Here is a 19,475-nt window from a genome sequence, read left to right as displayed (position 1 = left end):
GCAGATCCAAGGTGATTTGGCATCCTTGTGCTTACAAGGAACAAATCAAAGACATAGCTGATTTGGCTTTCACGTGCTTACGATGAAGCAAATCTAAGATGATTTGCCATCTCTGTATTGTTAGAGAACAAATCAAAGTTTGGTGTCTCCATATTCAACGGAGGGCAGACACATAGCAGATCTAACCTTCAAATGATTAGATTGAAGCAGATCCAAGATGGTTTGGTATCCTTGTGCTTACAAGGAGCAAATCGAAGACATAGCTGATTTGGCTTTCACATGCTTACGATGAAGCAAATCTAAGATGATTTGGCATCTCTGTATTGTCAAAGAACAAATCAAAATTTGGCGTCTCCATATTCGACGGAGAGCAGACACATAGCAGATCTGGCCTTCATTTGTTTATACTGAAGCAGATCTAAGGTGATTTGGCATCCTTGTGCTTACAAGGAACAAATCGAAGATATAGCTGATTTGGCTTTCACGTGCTTACGATGAAGCAAATCTAAGATGATTTGGCATCTCTGTATTGTCAGAGAACAAATCGAAGTTTAGCGTCTCCATATTCGACGGAGGGCAGACACATAGCAGATCTAACCTTCAGATGATTAGACTGAAGCAGATCCAAGATGGTTTGGTATCCTTGTCCTTACAAGGAGCAAATCCAAGACATAGTTGATTTGGTTTTCTCGTGCTTACGATGAAGCAAATCTAAGATGATTTGGCATCTCTGTATTGTTAGAAAACAGATCGAAGATAACATATTTGGCGTCTCTGTATTAGACGAGGAGCAGATCAAAGATAACAGATATCGCCTTCCTAAGTTGCAGTGAAGCAAATTGAAGCCGTCAAGAGGCCATTTAAAGAAGATCAAGGATTTAGAACTCAAGACTCGGCGAGCCCGGGAAAAATTGGTCCTTTTATAGTCTTTGCTCTATTCCTGTTACACAGCAATAAGCAAAGAGGGGCAACTGTAGACACTCAATTTTGCCCGGGCCCAGAAATAATTTCAAAAAAAAAACAAAGTCCAAGTCCAGTACAAAATTACAAACATATAATTTGGCCCAATCGAAATAGCCCATTACTTGAAAAGATTGATGGTCCATCTATGAGCTTCACTCATATGGAAATATAATCTTTAAGGATATGCAATCTTAGATATGATATGCAATATTAGATATGATACAATCTTAGATATGATATACAATCTTAGATATGATATGCAATCTTGAAGATATGATCTTGTAATCTTGGAGATTTAATTTGTAGATATCCTTTAATCTTAACCGTTGATGTAATTGATCTGTACCGTTGGATTTGGGGAGGCTCAACTATAAATAGAGGCCTCTCCCTTCATTGTAAATCACTTAAGTTTTGGGAAGCAATAAGAATTCTTGAGAGCATTCACTCAAATTTCTCTCCCTCTTGCGTTCTTACTCTTTGTGGTTTGTTCTTATTTTATTCTTCATCTATCTTAGTTTTTCAACCCTTTTTTATTTTAATTTCTTCATTTTTCAAATATGTATATTTATTCCTATCTTTTATACATTTGATTATGTATTTTATATATTATAATATTTAACCCTTTTATATAGTTTATTTTCAAATATATATTTTCTATGCATGTATATATATTATATTATCATTTCATGTATTTTGAACTATTGCATTATATTTTTATAATTTGTAAATGTTCTATTTATTCATTTTTTTAGTGTATGTCATTTATCTTATTTGTGCATAGTTTCATTTTTTTATATGCTATGTTTAGTTATTTTTTTATATGCTGTTTTATGATATATCTTGTTGTATAATTTTTGCATGTATTATGTTTTTCTTTTAGTTTACTCATATTTTTATTTGTTTATTATCTTATATTTACCCTAGTATGATTTTTTTCATTAAACGTATGTTCATGTTATTTAGTTTTGTCTTAATGATATTATTTATGTTTGTATGGAAATGTTAGAATATTTTGTACATCTATGCTTCATGATGCATTAATATGTCATCCTAAAACGTCATTTAAAATAATATTCTAAGGTTTTTTTTTTTAAAAAAAGGCAATGCTTGATGTTTGGAAACTTCGAGAAAGGTAGTGCCCTAACTTACTGAGTTGCGACTTTTCTCGTTGAATTCAAATAGTCAAGCACCCTTCTAAGTGATTTTGAGTTTTCAAAACTTAAACAATTATTTCGAGATTTCAAAACATAGCGTCCTAACTTACTGGATATGGCGTTTTAATTTTTCAAGATAGAAATTTTCAAAAGACGAGTTTAGTTTCGAAGGTTTTAAAATGTTGCCTCCTAACTTACTGGATGTAATGTTTTGACTTGTTTAAAATAAATGAGCCTTAATTTTCAAAATTGAGACATTCTAATTAAAAGAGGTTTGCATCTTAAAACTTTCAAATTTCTGACATTAAAGACACTTGATAATCAATTAGGTACCAATTTTTTGGGCGTTACGAGGGTGCTAACCCTTCCTCGTACGTAACCGACTCCCGAATCCATTTTCTCGACTTTTGTAGACCAAAATTAATGTTTTAAAACAAAACATTTTATAAGGTGATCCAGTCACACCTAAAAAGATTGGTGGCGACTCCCGTTTTCATTTTTCTTAAAGTCGATTCTCATTTTCCAAAACTCGATTTAAAAATGGTTTCGACAATAGGTGTCTCCCCTCATCTAAGTAATTACCTTTGATTCAGAATATCACAGAGTTTCACATCCTCACTAAAGATTCACTCAAATCACTCGAGGTGTTTAAAGACAATACATGAAGCACTCAATAGTCAATACTGAAAAGTCATTACCATAGGCTTGCATGAAAATCAAATCTCCACCACTATAATTTAAGATGATACATCAATCAAAAGGTCTTTAGAGGGTTGTAATGAGGCTTGGTTAGGGGGTGTGGTCACAAGCTGAAAGAAAGGGTTAGAATCGAGATTGAGTTGAAAAATTACTTAACTAGAAAAATATTTAATCATGACTTACGTGCAACATAACTCGTTCTCTGACTATGAAATTTAAATACTGAAGCTTACAAACAGAAGATCACTACTAATATGTGTACATGTTTTTTTCTTTTTCTTTTTTTTTCTTTGTTTTAAGAACAAGTTAAATAACATAGACTAACTATTACGAACAAGACATGGCTAAGCAATTTATTCGATTCAAATCTCGACAAAAATAGGGATTAATTTAGGGGATTTCAACAATAATAGGTTAAGGGTTAATATTAAGGGTAATACAATAAATGGCTTGTTAGGCTCAAGGGGGTTTACTAGGGGTTAATCGTGGAGGTAGGCTTTTCATGGCATGAGTGGGTTAATCCTAAGTGCCTTAATCATTTTGACATGTCAAATCAAATGGTGTGGTCTCGACATGCATAATCAATCAAGTTCTAGAATAACAGTTCAATACTGATGCACTCAAAGCAATAATAAAAGTGAGCATGAATGAATTAATAGACGCTTAAAAGGCTCAATAATCTCACAAAAATTATGGATTTTTGATGTTTAAAACTTGTGAATTCTAACTCAAAGTAATACCTAAACTTTGGGGAAACAACCTAAAATTTTAAATTCTTAAAAATCAACTTATCATGCTTGATTCTCTAATGTCTTGAGGTTTAAACAATCAACGCTTAAATGCCTATGTTTAATTCAAGATATATCAATCATCGTCATAAAGCAATCAAAATTTATCCTAAATACGATATGAGAGCTTTCCAAGAGAATAAGGCAGTCATTAAGGGATTTTTCTAAGAATGAAATAAATACCCCCACACTCAAGATGTACATTGCCCTCAATGTACAAAGATAGATATATTGAAAAGAATATAAAAATAAGATAGAGAGAGAAGTGAAACTTCCTGAATTAAGAATGGATGATATTCTTGGATTGGCGAGATCGAGTATTGGAAATAAAGTTGGAGGGCAAGCATGATTCTGAATGATAAAAAGAGAGTTAACAGAATAATCTGATAGTATTCATAAAGATAAGTCGTGTTTAAAAAAAATGAATCTTAAAAACTTAATAAAAGAAAAATAAAATAAAAGAAATAATCTAATTTTTCAAGTGGCACGGCCAGTGCACACGCTCGTGTGGCTCATGTCCCGTCCGTGTTCGTCGCGAATTGAGATGTCTTCACACGGCCTTTTGGCACGCCCGTGTGTCTAGGCCGTCTGGCTACATGATCGTGTCGTACGGCCGTGTCTGTTGTGGTTTGCTTCTCCCACGGTCGTGTACCTCTGCGCACGCTCGTGTTATTTTGAATGTGTCATCCACGGGTGCTAGACATGGGCGTGTAACACGCCCGTCTTCATTTGGCAGATTTGCCTACGGCCAGGTCACACGCCCGTGTTCATTTATCACATCCCGTGTTAGGAAAGATAACTTTTACCTTGTTTTCGGACGGCCGTCTCACACGGCCGTGTTTCCGTCCGTAGTGGTCACACTGCCATAAGCACGACCGTGTGATCGGCCGTGTGGAGTTGGGAACCTGTGCTTCAAAGACTCTGTTAGTGACCTAGATGTTTGAAAGCTAAATTTTAAAGAAGTTAATACAATTAGTGCTCAGGTTGCCTCCCGAGAAGCGCTTATTTATAGTCTAAGCTCGACTTACCTCTCAGTTGAATGATGATGGTGGTTTGAGGAGTTTATACTCCTCATTCCTGCTATCAATCTCATCATAATAAGGTTTTAAACGGGTGTTGTTTACCTTAAAAATGTCAAACTTGGGATAACTCACCTTGACCGTACCGAATGGGAAAATGCTAAGTACCGTAAGAGGGATTTCTTCATTCGGTGTGGTAGCGACAACGTGGGGATCTGCGGCATCTAATAAGACTCTATCTCTAACCTTAAGTTGATTTGGAAGGGTATTGAGCTCGTTCTATCATAGATTTGGTTTGTCAGGTGTTTTCGGTTTATGCGTCCGCCATTCATCTAGCTCCTCGATTTATAGCCTTCGATCTTCATGAATAGGTCCTCTACTATTGCTTGAGAATGGCTCATGTACTTCCTTCAGACTCATTTCCTGTAAAGAAGGTCGTACCATATTGTCAGTTTTAGTAAAATGGTTTAGACGATCACCTTCAATTTCCAATGTGTTGCCGGAATTGCGAGCTTGAAGGGTGATTGTTTCATCTCCTGCACGGAGTGTGAGTTCACCTGTGCCAACATCAATAATTGTTTTAGCAATCGCTAAAAAGGGCTTTCCTAGAATTAAAGGAGTATCGATATCCTCCTCTATGTCTAGAACAATGAAGTCAATGGGAAATATAAATTTATCGATTTTAACTAGCACATCTTCAATAATACCCCTAGGGAATTTTATAGTTTTATCTGCTAATTTAATGCTCATCCTAGTCTGTTTGGGTTTCCCGAGACCTAGTTGCTTAAACATTTTGTAAGGCATGATGTTGATACTAGCCCCTAAATCAGCTAATGCATTATTAACAATTAAGCTACCAATTAAGCAAGGAATCGTAAAACTCCCTGGATCTTTTAATTTGTTCGGTAGCTTATTTTGCAGAATAGCTGAGCACAATGCATTTAGCGCCACATGTGATGCCTCGCCCAACTTCAGCTTATTTGCTAAAAGCTCCTTTAAAAATTTCATTGCGTTTGGCATCTGGGATAGAGCTTCAATAAATGGTAAGTTAATGTGCAATTTTTTTTAAGAGTTTAAAGAATTTACCAAATTGTTCATCTGAGCGGTCTTTCCTTATCGCGTTGGGGTATAGTACACAAGGTTTATATTCGACATTCACTGATTTGTTTTTATTATGACCTACCTCATCTTGACCTTTGCTTACCACAATTTCTTGCCTCGGTTTTGGTTCAGGCTCAACGGCTCCTTCGTCATCTTGAATATTAATTGCGTTAAGCTGTTCCCTTGGGTTGGGTTCAATATTACTTGGCAAGAAACCTTGTGGTCGTTCGGAGATTAGTTTGGAAAGCTATCCCATCTGAGTTTCGAGCCCTTGGATCGACGCTTGTTGATTTTTAAGTGCTGTCTCGGTGTTCTGAAAACAGGTTTCTGACATCGATATAAACTTTGAGAGCATCTCTTCAAGGTTCGGCTTCTTTTCCTGTTAATAGGGTGGTTGTTGAAAACTCAGAGGATGTTGTGGTCTTTGATTTCTTTGACCACCCCACGAAAAATTGGGGTGGTTCCTGCAACCTGCATTGTAAGTGTTACTATATGGGTTATTTTGGGATCGAGAGTTATTGTTACCCATATATTGGACTTGTTCCTCCTCGATGCTAGGGTTGAAGGGTTGATACTCTGTGCATGCTCCTCCTCCATTCGTCTTGCACCTCATTACTGGATGTACCTGAGTAGAACCAAGTAAACCATCAATCATTTATTTAGAAGTTCTACCTGGTTTGACAGCATAGTAATCGAATCGACATTATAGACGCCTGCTGTTTTAGTTGGCTTAGTCCTCATGACTTGCCACTGATAGTTATTCAGTGACATCTCCTCTATAAACTCATAGGCATCTTCAGGTGTTTTATTATTGGTGGTTCCGCCAGTAGCTGTGTCAACCATTTGTCAAGTCGAAGGATTCAGGCCATTATGGAACGTTTGAACCTGTAGCCAAAGCGGTAACCCATGGTGAGGGCACCTTCTCAGTAAGTCTTTGTATCTCTCCCATGCATTTTAAAGAGTTTCTAAGTCCATCTGCACAAACGAAGAGATATCATTATGTAATTTAGCCGTTTTAGCCAGCGGAAAATATTTTAATAGAAATTTTTCGGTCATTTGCTCCCAAGTAGTGATTGACCCTCGTGGTAATGAGTTCAACCACTGTTTATCTTTGTTTCTCAATGAAAAAGGGAATAACCGAAGACAAATGGCATTATCAGAAACACAATTAATTTTAAATGTATCGCGTAGTTCTAAGAAGTTTGCTAAGTGAGCGTTGGGATCCTCATCCTACAAACCATCAAACTGAACAAATTGTTGTATCATTTGAATAGTGTTAGGTTTTAGTTCAAAAGTATTTGCAGCTACAGCAGGTCTAACTATGCTCGACTTAGTTCCTGTTAAAGAAGGTTTAGCATAATCATACATAGTGTGTGGAGCAAGATTTTGATTAACCGCAATTGCAGGAGGTAGCTGCTTGTCTTGGTTTCAGCCATCTCTTCTGTTGGGGGTTGAGTATCGTCCTCTTGCTCGTTCTCTATGTATCTTAAGCTTCACCTTATTTTTCTTTGATGTCTGTGAACTGTGCGATCGATTTCTTCTTCAAAAAGTAGTGGTCCTGACGGGTTTCTTCTAGTCATAAACTATAAAAACCTGCCAAGAGAAAGAAAAAAAATTAATAAATAATAATAATAAAAATTAAATTAAATTAAATTGCAAGAAAAATAAATGGCTAAAGTAATAAAAATTGAGTGTTCCTAATATCTTAGTTCCCCGACAACGGCGCCAAAAACTTGATCACGTGATTTCGTGATAGGTTTTAAATATTTATAATTAATCGTTCTTGAAACTAACTATTATACGATGTAGGCAAGTGTACCTATCGAACAGTAGTTGTAACAGCCTAATTATCAGTGGTGTCGGACTAGTGATTCGAGATCACTAAATCCGACAAATGAGTAGGAAATATTATTAATTTAGTGAGTATAAGTTAAATGTGAAGTTAGGAAACATTTTGAAATAGTGAAATGTACTAAAAATATATATATATTAAAATAATTAAAATTGAAAACGAGGTATCGAGACCTCGGGAATTTTAAATCGAGCCATAAATATTTTTATAAATATTTATGGAGTGTTAATAAGTTAGTATTAAAGTTTCATCAAGAAATTTTAAAGTACTGATAGCTAATTGAACAAAAAGGACTAAATTGTATCAAATGCAAATTGTGGGAAATGATTAAATAGCTTAAATGATAAAAGAAAGAGGGTTTAAAAGGCAAACAGACCCAAGTTCTATTTGGGCTGGACGGCAAGAGCATGAAATCACCAATAAAATAAGGGGAATTAAGGGCAAAATTGGAAAATTGCAAAATTTACTTAATAAAGCTAGGACTAAAGTGGAAATATCTAGATTTCTCTTTATTTTTCTGCATTCTCATCAGCAAAAACACCATGGAAGAGTTCCCTTAAGCTGGTTTTTCATATTTTTACTGCAAGTAAGTTCAATTCTTGATTATTTCTTGAAATTTTTGTGTTTTTGTGACTTTTACAACTAGGTCCATTTGTTGAATTCATTAGTTCTTGATTCTATGAAAGAAATTGAAAGTTTCTATAAATATGTGCTGGAAGTATATGATGATTTGACATAGAATTAGAGCTTTAAATTGTTTATATGCTGATTTTATTGAAAGAATTGAATAGAAAGTGAATGTTTGGGACCTAAATTGTAAAAGAGTTTGAAGTTAGAGTTTTATGTGGAAATTTTGAATTTCAATAGTTATGAAATAACTTATAATTTCTAGGAAAAGTATTAATTGAGAAAATTAGTTTAATTGAGGGGTTAATTAAGTAAGGACTGAATTGTATGAACTGTGAAATTTGGGGCAAAATGAAAATCAACATTTTACACTAAAACAGTTTTGGACAGCAGCAATAGTCTAACTTTGAAAAATCTCCAAAAATTGTATAAATCTAATTAGAGGATGAATAAAATATGAAATTTAAAGCTTATTGATTCTAGTTTCTGATAAAAGAAACGGTGTAAGCAATGGAATTGTAAATCATGAGATATAATAAGTTTTGTGAGACAATGTCAGAATGATTTCGGGTTCCCCTGTTCTGACTTTAGAAAATCATAAACAATTGGAGAAAAATAATTAAGGGATTAAATTTATATGTTTAAAATCCTTAAAGAGTCTATTTTAAATAGAAATAAGTGGGAACATCATCCGAATCTCGTACAATGAGATAATTAATTCTTAGTGAAGAAGGGTCGGAACTGTCAGACAGCAGAACAGGGACAACTTTAAAGAATAAACTGTACTTATTGGCTAAACCAAAAATTCTGAAAATTTTATGGTAATAAGATAAGTAAGTCTAGTTTTAGGGAAAATTAGCGGATCTTAATTTCTAGTTCTGTAGCTTAAGATATAAATAATTTAGTGACTATGATGCAAATGGACAGTTTTGAATATACGTAAGTAAATAGTGAAATTATTGATAATGTTACTTGTTGCATGTTATATAAATTAAGGATGTGGAATGGAAAGGAGGAGGAGGAAAATATGTATGAATATTCAGCTAGCATGAGTAATTTGTATGTTTTAGGCTCATGGACTAAATTGAATAAAAGTAAAATTTTATGGGCAATTTTGTAAAAAAATGTTAGAAATGACCAATTTGCATGAAATGGATTATTTTATTATTTAAGTTACAAAATTGAATGAAATTATTAATTTAGCTCAAGATCAGGGAAAAACATGTTTTAAGGATTAAATTGAAAAGTGTTGAAATTATGGAAAATTCTGACATTTTATAGAATTCATAGGTTGTTATCAATTTGTGTGAGAATAACGGCTGGAAATAAGGATTAAATTGCAATAATTTTATTTTATTTTAACCTAAGGATGAAATCGTCATTAATTATAAGTTTAGGGGTAAAATGATAATTTTGTTTAGAGCATTAGCTGAATGTATTATAACATGAAATAAATGAAAACGATGATTAAATTTCTTTATAAAGATCCGGATGACTTGAATACGAGACTTGAACGTGGAAAAGAAAAGATATTGGATTAATGAAATATCTGATAAATGAATCGGTAACTCCGGTAATGCTCCGTAACTCTTTTCCGGTGACGGATTCGGGTTAGGGGCGTTACAGTAATATAGTTTTAGCAAGACCGGATTGTCAAACCCAAAGGAACTAAAAGTACTAGTAATGACTGTCTTTTTATTTATCTAGCCTAAGAATAAAGAGGTTTTGTTTTAACTAACTAATTATCTAAACTTAGAATTCACAGAGAATGGAATTGGGGTTTTGCTTTTGGGAAAATCGATTGAATTAAGACAATACCTAAGGAAAAATCCACCTAGACTGTGCTTGTTATTCTGGCTCCGAATTAGACGATTTATTCATTTAACTTGTTCCGTAGAGATCCCTAAGTTATGTTATTATCCCTATTCAAAACTAATAACGTCTAATCCCTAGATTGAATAATTGAGACCTTTCTCTAATTAACACCCTAGGGTTGCATTAACTCGATCTATGGATCCCCTTATTAGGTTTCACCCTAATCCGGCAAAATCTTGTCACCCTATGTCTAGGCACGCAAACAACTCCGCTTAATTATGATAAATGTACTCTTAGACAGGGTCTATTCCTCCTTTGAATAAGAGCTTATCTTGAATCAGTATCATGGGATATCAAAACAAGAATTAAGAACACATAATTAAGAACAAGTTAAATATTTATCATACAATTTAGAAAATAATAACAAGATTCATCTTAGGTTTCATTCCCCTTAGGTATTTAGGGGTTTTAGTTCATAACTAAATAAGAAAACATCTCAGAATAATAAAGAATACAAAACATAAAAAAAACCCAAAACTCCTGAAGGGGAAATTGAGGAGAGATCTTCAGTCTTGATGGTGAATCTGGCTTCTGAGATGGATCAATCGGCTTCCTTGGAGTAATTCCTTACTTCTTATTCTGTGTGTCCCTTTTTTTCCTCCTCTAGGGTGCATTTATAGGCTTTGGAATGCCTAAGAACCCTCAAAATTAGCCTTTTCTGAATTGGACTCAACTTGGGCTCGGTAGGGACACGCTCATGTGTGATTACTTCAGGCTGTGCTGAAGCCTGCCAAATTGACACGGCCGTGTGGTTTGCCCGTGTGAGGAGGTCCGGGCTGTGTTGATTTCGTACTTTGGTTCATTTTCTCCGTTTTTGGCCCGTTTCTCGTTCCTTTCGCTCTCTTATGCTCTCCTAAGTATAAAACATGAAATTAAAGCATTAGGAGCATCGAATTCACCAATTCTAATGGGAAATCATCCATAAAATGCGTTAAACATAGGGTAAAAATATGTATAAATTACGGTTTATCATGAGGTATATGTGGTTGTGCGAATGGAGTTATGGTCGATTTTATGAATTTGCTTTTTACTGGATTTTAGGTCTAACGCTGAATGTTGTTATGTCGATATCTAGGTTCTAGAAGGCTTGGCATAGTTTTCGCATCGAAACAGAACCAGGTGTGTACCCGAAACGCAGAAAATAGGGTTCAACAAAAAGTTGAAAAAAGCTTACTGTCGACTTCACACGGGCGTGTGGTCACCCGCGTGGTAGGCCATGTGACGGTACACGGGCGTGTGATCGACAAGCCAGGCCATAAGCGCATGATACGGTCGTGTGATGGCTGAACGAGGCCGTGTCAAACACATAGACTCAACCAATTTGGACCGTGTGGACCACACGAGCGTGTGGGCCCACACAGGTAAACCACATGGGCATATGGGATCTGGGTCAGGCCATGTGATTCACACAGCCAAGGCCAATTTGGGTTGAGTGGGCCCACACGGGTAGACAACATGGGCGTGTGAGCTCATTTTCACTGATTTGTTGCTAAGGTTGCACGGGTCACCCGAGACGACTATGAACCTACTATAGGGTCGGTGAGTTACCTAGACCCCTAATTGTATGAGACGACTGGATAACTTTTGCACGTATATAAGTGATTGAGCATGATAATATTTCACTGAACTGATATTGTATGAACTGTTACAATGAGATAGCATGACATAGTTGTATGCTGCATTGCATCGGGTTGGGGGTTTGATATAGATCGGAGAAAGTGTACTGAAAGGCTTCGAGCCTAACTTATTGGCAGCTTATCTGCAAATCACTGTCTAGTGCCGCATTCGATGCTATTTGGAGTGTAGGGATGGGTGGGTTGATTATATCCCCACATGGAGTATAGGGTTGGACAGAGATGGAGTGTAGAGGCTGGTTGGGTAGGATTTTTGTATATGCATATTATTACTGCGATGGGCTAAGGCCAAACTAATACTAATACTGATATTGAAAAGGGCTTAGGCCTAGACTATGATTATTTGTTTACTGTATGTTTATTTGCATGGGGATTACACACTGAGTTTACGTAAACTCACCCCTTCTGCTTAATCTGTATAGGTAATCCCCAGACTTGACAGATTGGTGCAGCGAAGGACTTGACGGTGGCCACACGTATTTAAACTATTTTGATTTCAACTTTGGGTATTTAATTCTTAAATATTTTCTAGGTTAATTTATGATGTAAATTGCGGACTTTCTGGGAATTTTACTTAGTTGGGTAATTATTTATTTTTATGGATTTATAACTGCTAAGAAGTTTAAAACTCAGTTTTCAAAAAGGCAAGTTTTCTTTAAACACGTGATTTACTCAAAACGACTTTTAAAAGCTTCCACAACGAAATGTGTAAAAACGAATGACTAGATTAGTAACAAATTTAGGGTCAATAAGAGTAAACCAATGGAAATTATTTAATCGTAACAACTTAGTTTCAAACACTATCATATGACATCACCAGATTAGGCCATACGTCCAGGCCGGGTTTGGGGTGTTACAAGATACGTTAGTGAGAGCCATTATATATTCTTGTGTATTTTCTTCAAGCTCGGGTTTAGTTTCTGAAGAGTTCTCTTTTGGTATTTCATGTTTTAAAGTTTGCTTTTGTTTTTTCATTTCTTGTTGTTCATTTTTAAGCTAGAAAAGCTCCAATTATATTTGTTTTATTTCCAATTGTAATTCAGAATTTGTAATTTGTCTAAGTTTTGTTTTTTCATATTTATTAAATATTATATCTTGTATATTGTACATTTGTGATTTGCTAGGGATAATTTCTTTTTTTTTTTCTGTTTTATCTTTTAATGATGATTTTAATTCTAAAAGATATTCTCTTTTAAGTTCTAGGTCTTGAATTCTATAAATAACTTCAATCATAGATTCTTGGTTTTTAGTTAACAAAATAATTGAGATTCACTTTCATCAGAGGATTGAGATGCTGTATGGAATTCTTCTATTTGTAATTCATTCGATTCAGTAGATATATCATTTTTAGAGGAAGTTGTTTCTAAAAGAATTTTATTAATTTTTCGTTCTATTTCTTCATCTACATTTAAATTATTGATATTTCTTTTATTCTTACAATATTTTGAGATGTGTCCTGAGAGCATTGGGTGGACAAAAGCTTAAATTAGATTTGTTTTAAAAACTTTAATTTTTGGAAGATAGAAATTTTTTAAAACAAAAAATTTTGAAAACTTAAATTTGATTTGTTTTAAAATTAAATTTTTGAAAAGTAATTACTTAAAATTTTGAAATCTAGAAAATTTCGGAGAAATGAACTTTTGATTTCTATATTGAGTGTTTGAACTTGTGCCTTTTATATTACAAAACTGAGAGTCTTTTATAGAGGGCTCTTGCCTCTTTACAAAATCTTTTTTGGGGGGATATTATCCCATACGTTATTGTCAAATTTACATAATTGCTATTTTTTAGAGAATATATTCTCTGATTACCAACTTTTTTCTTTTTACAATGAATCTTACTGTTGAATTTTGTATTTTTTTAGAGAATATTCACTGTTAATCGAGAGTATGTTCATAGTTCATGTTAGAGAATTTTTACTATTCATCGCAAAGAATCTTTACTATTCATGCCTGAGATTTTTCATTGTTCATTCGTCTTTTCTTGCAGGGAATCTCCCATGTTCATCTTTTTTCTTTTCTTTGTAGGTTTGCAGTAAATCATTCAACTTTTTTCTTTACAAAATTTTCATCTTTTTTTTCTGGTTCTGGTGATAGTTACTGAAATGGTATCATTTGCATGATCCATTGTTTTAATTGAAGACGTTGAACATTTCCCGTCTTTTGATCCAGAATCCATTAAGCTGAACATTTCAGTCATGTGTTTTTTGTATTTCTTCTTAGTCTTTACTTGATCCAACATTACACTAGTAGTTGATTTTGCTTGAAGAAATTTTGTTGTAGTTTGATCTGGGGCAACAGACTTACATAATCTCAGATTCCTGTTGAAAAAATTATCCAATTACTTGGAATCATATTTTGCATCATGAAATCTTTCTCACTATTTAGTTCTAAAATTTTGAACTAATAATGAAATTCCAACACATGGATCCTATTCATATGAGTAATTCTAGGAAACAATCCAATAAATGCAAAATTTTGAGAAAAAAATGGATTGTTTTGTAGATGTGTTTTCGGTATGTTTTAGATTGGAATTCGTCAAAGAAATTGGGCCATAAGTTTTTATTTTTTTTCTGGTCGGATGTTGAAAGGTGATGGTCCATACCAGTTCCACCATTCTTGGAGCCAATTTGAGAATTTGAATTGGTACCATATTTGAAATATATGAGTCAGGAATGTCTCACTTATTGATTGTTCATTAGGAAGGCATTGTACCAAACCGTTTGGTAATCCCAATATCTGAAATATGGGTGGTGGTCTATTTTGGTTTTGGTTTGGAATTTCTTTGAAAAATTTGGATTTTCACCCTAATCTCTTGATCGAAGAATTTTAACCATTTAGGCTGCTGAATGGGTGATAAAATTTGGATCTTTAGATTTGTGTAATGTTTTAACCAGTATGTTTTCATAATACTGCTAAGGTTTTGGGGAGTCTAATGGCGTAAAATGTCATCCTTAGAAAAGTTCTTTTACAAGAATATATGGAAGTTTATCTGAAAATTCCACCTTTATAATAAAAAAAATTTCAAAATATTTTTAAAAATATTGTAAAGATTTTTCGTTAGCAGTCTATAAAGACACTACTTCTCTTGGGAAAACAACTTGGAGAGATGTTTCTTTTAAAATATTTTTAAGATATTTTTGTTTGTGAAAAATAATCTCTTTATTTTTTGAAACTTTTGTATTTTCTGTCACACCCCAAAGTTGGGCCTAGAAGTTTTGTAGCACCCCAAACCTAGCCCAGACGTTATGGCCGGATCCAACATGCCACATCGAAGCGTTCATAACATTTTATATTGTTGATCCAGAAAAAAACCTACTTAGTGTTTTAAAAGATAATTTCATTATAGGTTAAAGTGAATGGAAGCTGTGCACCAGGTAGGAAACCAGAAAAGAGGAGGTGAGTCTATCGAACTACTTAACTACCAAGCTCCATTCGGATTCAACCCTAGACATGCACACCGCCATTGCCACACCTTAACGTCATGTATATTTCTAGGAAACCAATTTGATTAAGTCATTTTTAGGAAAAGTGATTAATTTTGGAAAATACTTTCATTACGGAAGCTTTGCTTGTTGTCATGTTATTTTGAAAATCAATTTTTTTTTTGAAAACGCGCCCTAAAGCTATCCAATTTCAACAGTTAAAATAAGTAATACCTATCTTAGTAATACATATTAAAACCATCAAAAATAATTAAGCGGCCTTATTACATTTAAAAACCCAAACCTCAACGTAAATAATAGGATGTCTAGTTCACCAGAAGAAAACCAAACTTTCAGAACGGGTGGCCACTCCGAATTCCCTCACAGCTCCAAGCCCACTATGGTTGGGTATTTCCTGCGTGGATGAAAATAAAAGGGGTGAGTTTGGGGAAACTCAGTGTGTAAGGAAAACCCATTCAAAGCCCAAGTCAGCTTAAGCCTATTGGGCCTAAGCTCATTCAGGTAACAGTGGTACTGGACCAGAGCCTTTTTCAGATTACAATAAACTGGGCCTTAGCCCCTTATTCAGATAACATTATGGCCCATAGGCCCATTTTAAAATACATGCAACATCAATAACATATGCATGCCCATTTGGGGAGACTACTCAACCCACCAACCAGTACACTCCACCCATACCAGCCCTACACTCCATGTGGGGAATAGCTCAACCCACCCAGCCCAACACTCCACAGTTGCAGCCTTGCTGCTCAGTTAACAGTATATTGAGGCAAAGCCTCCAGTACGTGGACAAGCCACTTTCAGTACTTCCTCTGTCAATATCCCAATCCCATTCATCAGATAACAACAACATGGCATGCAATAAATAACAACAGTCAAACATGCATTTAGGTCAATTTAACCCTAGGGGTATTTCGGTAATTTATCTACTACGGGTAAAACTGTAAATTTTCCACTTTTAAAGGTATTCCAGTAATTTATCTATTTTACGGTTTTTCATGCATATTCCTACTTTTCACGTACTAACAGAATCACGTACCGAGGGTTCTTACCGAATTGGGCTCGTTGGCCCATCATTCCAATTTTGGCCCATTAAGCCCAAAAATATCGAGGGCACAGAAACCATGCACTTTGCAATCCAAATTTTGCAGTTTACCAAAAACATTAATCGATTTACCTCACGAGCATTCGCACACTCACAAATCTACAAAATACCGGTTTTCGGCATTTCGGCTTTTCGACTTTTGCCGATCCAGACTAAGAAAGAGGGTGTTAGTTACACACCTGTTTGCGACGATATGCTGACGAGATCCACACACGAACCACCTACAATTGGATTACTAACACGTTAATCTAACTATTCAAATACAAACTACGTATTAACCCCTTACAATATTCGACCAACCACACCTACAGATCATAGTAAGCTTATAAGAAATCAATAAGCAACTCATTAACAAATTTTTGTCAATGTTTACCACATAATCATAATTTCACTGCAAGCTGTCTTCCTGAGCAACAGTCACTAAATCATTTATAACTGGAGCTACGAAACTCCAAATTAAGTGCCGTTAATTTTCCCTGAAAATAGACTCATATGTCTTATATCAATAAAATTTTCAGAATTTTTGGTTTGGCCAATCAATACCAAATTTTTCTCAAAGTTTCGCATGTTTCACTGTTTGACTAATCTGACCACTCTTCATTACGAATCAAATTTCTCATTGTACAAAATTCAAAATACGTTCTCGTTTATTCCATTTGAAACTAGACTCATAAATATTTAATAACATAATTTATGCAGCTTCTAACTCATCTTACATAATTTATGCAGCTTCTAACTCATCTCCCACAATTTATGGTGATTTTCCAAAGTCACATTACTGCTGCTGTCCCAAGCAGATTTATTACCAAATCACTCTTTCAGACATAACTTGCATGCATGTTTTTTTTTAAACATGTATATCACCAATCAATCATCACATATCTATGGTTTTACTTAAGTATAATCTCCATTTCATCATTTTAAAGCACAACATATTAGCCGATTTTTCTCCTTAGCATCTAAGCACATGCATGCTCATTTGTTTGGCTCAACTTCACATATCTTCCATTTTTCATCAAAAGAACATGAAACAACAACCATTTCCTTCATTTTAATTCATGACCAAATGCTCACAACACAACCAAAAACCAAAATATGCTTCAAGAGTTAAGGTAGAATCAAGAAGAACTCATGAACATCAAGATAGAAGCAAACTACCATGAACTTACCTTCAATTTTCTTCCCCAAGTGACCGAACATTCAAGAGCTTTCTCCTCTCCTTTCTCTTCTCTAACTTTAGGCTATGATGAACAAAGATGGACAAAACTTTTTTCTTTTCACCCTTTTTTCTTTTAATAAAATTTCATATTTCATCCATTTAATTCTTTAATACAAAAGACATGAAATTCCAATCATGGAACATTTACCTAACCCATTATCATGGAATATTTACCTAACCCATTATCATGAAACATTTACCTAACCCATTATCATAGAACATTTACCTAACCTATTATCAACTTGTATCAATTTGTACCATAAATTATGGATATCACGTGCACATTTTGTCTACGACAACATGATGGCTGGCCACTTCATGTAAAATGGGAGGTTTGTCATGCAAATCCTCCTATTTTGCACTCCTATTTATTTGGCCACTTCAATTTAGCCTATAGCATTTTCAAACATTTTCACATAGGTTCTATTTCATAATTTCACCCCCTTTTTGTTATGGAACAAAAATTAACTAAAATTGTCGGGTTCTATCTTAAGCTTAACTTTCTAGAGGCCCACTAACATAATTAAACTTATTCCAACATTCGCAGAATTCCCGAAAATTGGGGCGTTACAACTCTACCCCCCTTAAAGAAATTTCAGCCTCGAAATTTACCTGATCCAAATAGTTGAGGGTATTGTTGACGCATAGTCTCTTCTGATTCCCAAGTAGCTTCTTCCCCTCCTTGATTACGCCGCAGTACTTTTACCAACGAAACCAACTTCCTTCTTAGAACTTTAACCTCTCAATCTAAAATTTGTATGGGTTCTTCCTCAAAGGTCAAATCAGTCTGAACTTCAATTTCTGCAACTGGTAGGACATGAGCAGGGTCAGAACGATAACGCCTTAACATGGAAACGTGAAAAACATCGTGAATCCTGTCTAACTCTGGAGGCAATTCCAACTGATAAGCCATTGGGCCTACTCGCTTTAAAACCCGATAAGGCCCAATGAACCGCAGACTCAACTTGCCCTTCTTACCGAACCTTAATATCTTCTTCCAGGGGGAAACCTTTAAGAAGACCATATCACCTACTGAGTACTCAATCTCCTTATGCTTCAAATCTGCATATGACTTTTGCCTATCAGAAGCTTCTTTTAACCAGTCCCTAATTATTCTGACCTTATCCTCAGTATCAGCTACCAACTCTGGTCCAAGAATTTGCCGCTCTCCTAGTTCAGTCCAACAACTAGGTGTATGACACCTTCATCCATACAGTACTTCATACGGTGCTATTCGAATACTCGCTTGGTAACTGTTATTGTACGCAAATTCTGCCAACGGCAAGTAATCCTCCCAACTACCTCGAAAGTCAATCATGCATCCCCTCAACATGTCCTCCAGAATCTGAATAACCCTCTCTGACTGACCATCAGTTTGGGGATGGAAAGCCGTACTAAAGTTCAATCGCGTCCCCAACGCCTCATGCAACCTTTGCCAAAACCGAGATGTGAATCTAGGATCCCGGTCAGAGACAATCGAAATTGGGACTCCATGAAGTCGTACAATCTCCGCCACATACAGCTTGGCTAACTTTTGAAGCGAAAAGTCAGTACGCACAGGTATGAAATGGGCTGATTTGGTCAACCTATCCACAATCACCCACACCGAGTCTTTCTTTGATGGTGTCAAAGGAAACCCACTCACAAACTCCATGGTTACCCTCTCCCACTTCCAAAGTGATATCTTCACCGGTTGTAACAGTCCAGAAGGTAATTGATGCTCAGCTTTCACTTGTTGGCATGTCAGACATTTTCCTACAAACTCCGTTACTTCTCGCTTAAGTCCAGGCCACCAGTACAATTCTCGCAAGTCGTGATACAACTTATTCCCTCCAGGATGCATGGCACAAAGTCCCCCATGAGCTTCCTTCAATATTGACTGTCTCAAGTCAGAGTCCTTCGGAACACAAATTCTTCCTCGGAAGCATAAAACTCCTCCAGTATTCAGTCCAAAATCCTCATTCTCACCCTTCTCAACTTGCTGAAGCCGAAGA

At 35.3% G+C, this 19,475-nt stretch overlaps 1 non-coding gene across 1 annotated transcript; it reads left to right on the top strand.

The window, feature by feature from the left end:
• The first annotated feature begins 6,625 nt into the window (after positions 1-6,625).
• LOC121205182 (small nucleolar RNA R71) lies at positions 6,626-6,731 on the top strand. Its single transcript, XR_005900267.1, has one exon. It is a non-coding gene; the product is annotated as a small nucleolar RNA R71 (small nucleolar RNA).
• Positions 6,732-19,475: the final 12,744 nt, after the last annotated feature.

The sequence above is a fragment of the Gossypium hirsutum genome, chromosome A08, assembly GCF_007990345.1.
Source record: "Gossypium hirsutum isolate 1008001.06 chromosome A08, Gossypium_hirsutum_v2.1, whole genome shotgun sequence".
NCBI classification, from domain to species: domain Eukaryota; kingdom Viridiplantae; phylum Streptophyta; class Magnoliopsida; order Malvales; family Malvaceae; genus Gossypium; species Gossypium hirsutum.
Note: the sequence above shows the minus strand (reverse complement) of the source record. Positions and strands in the feature narration are given on the sequence as shown.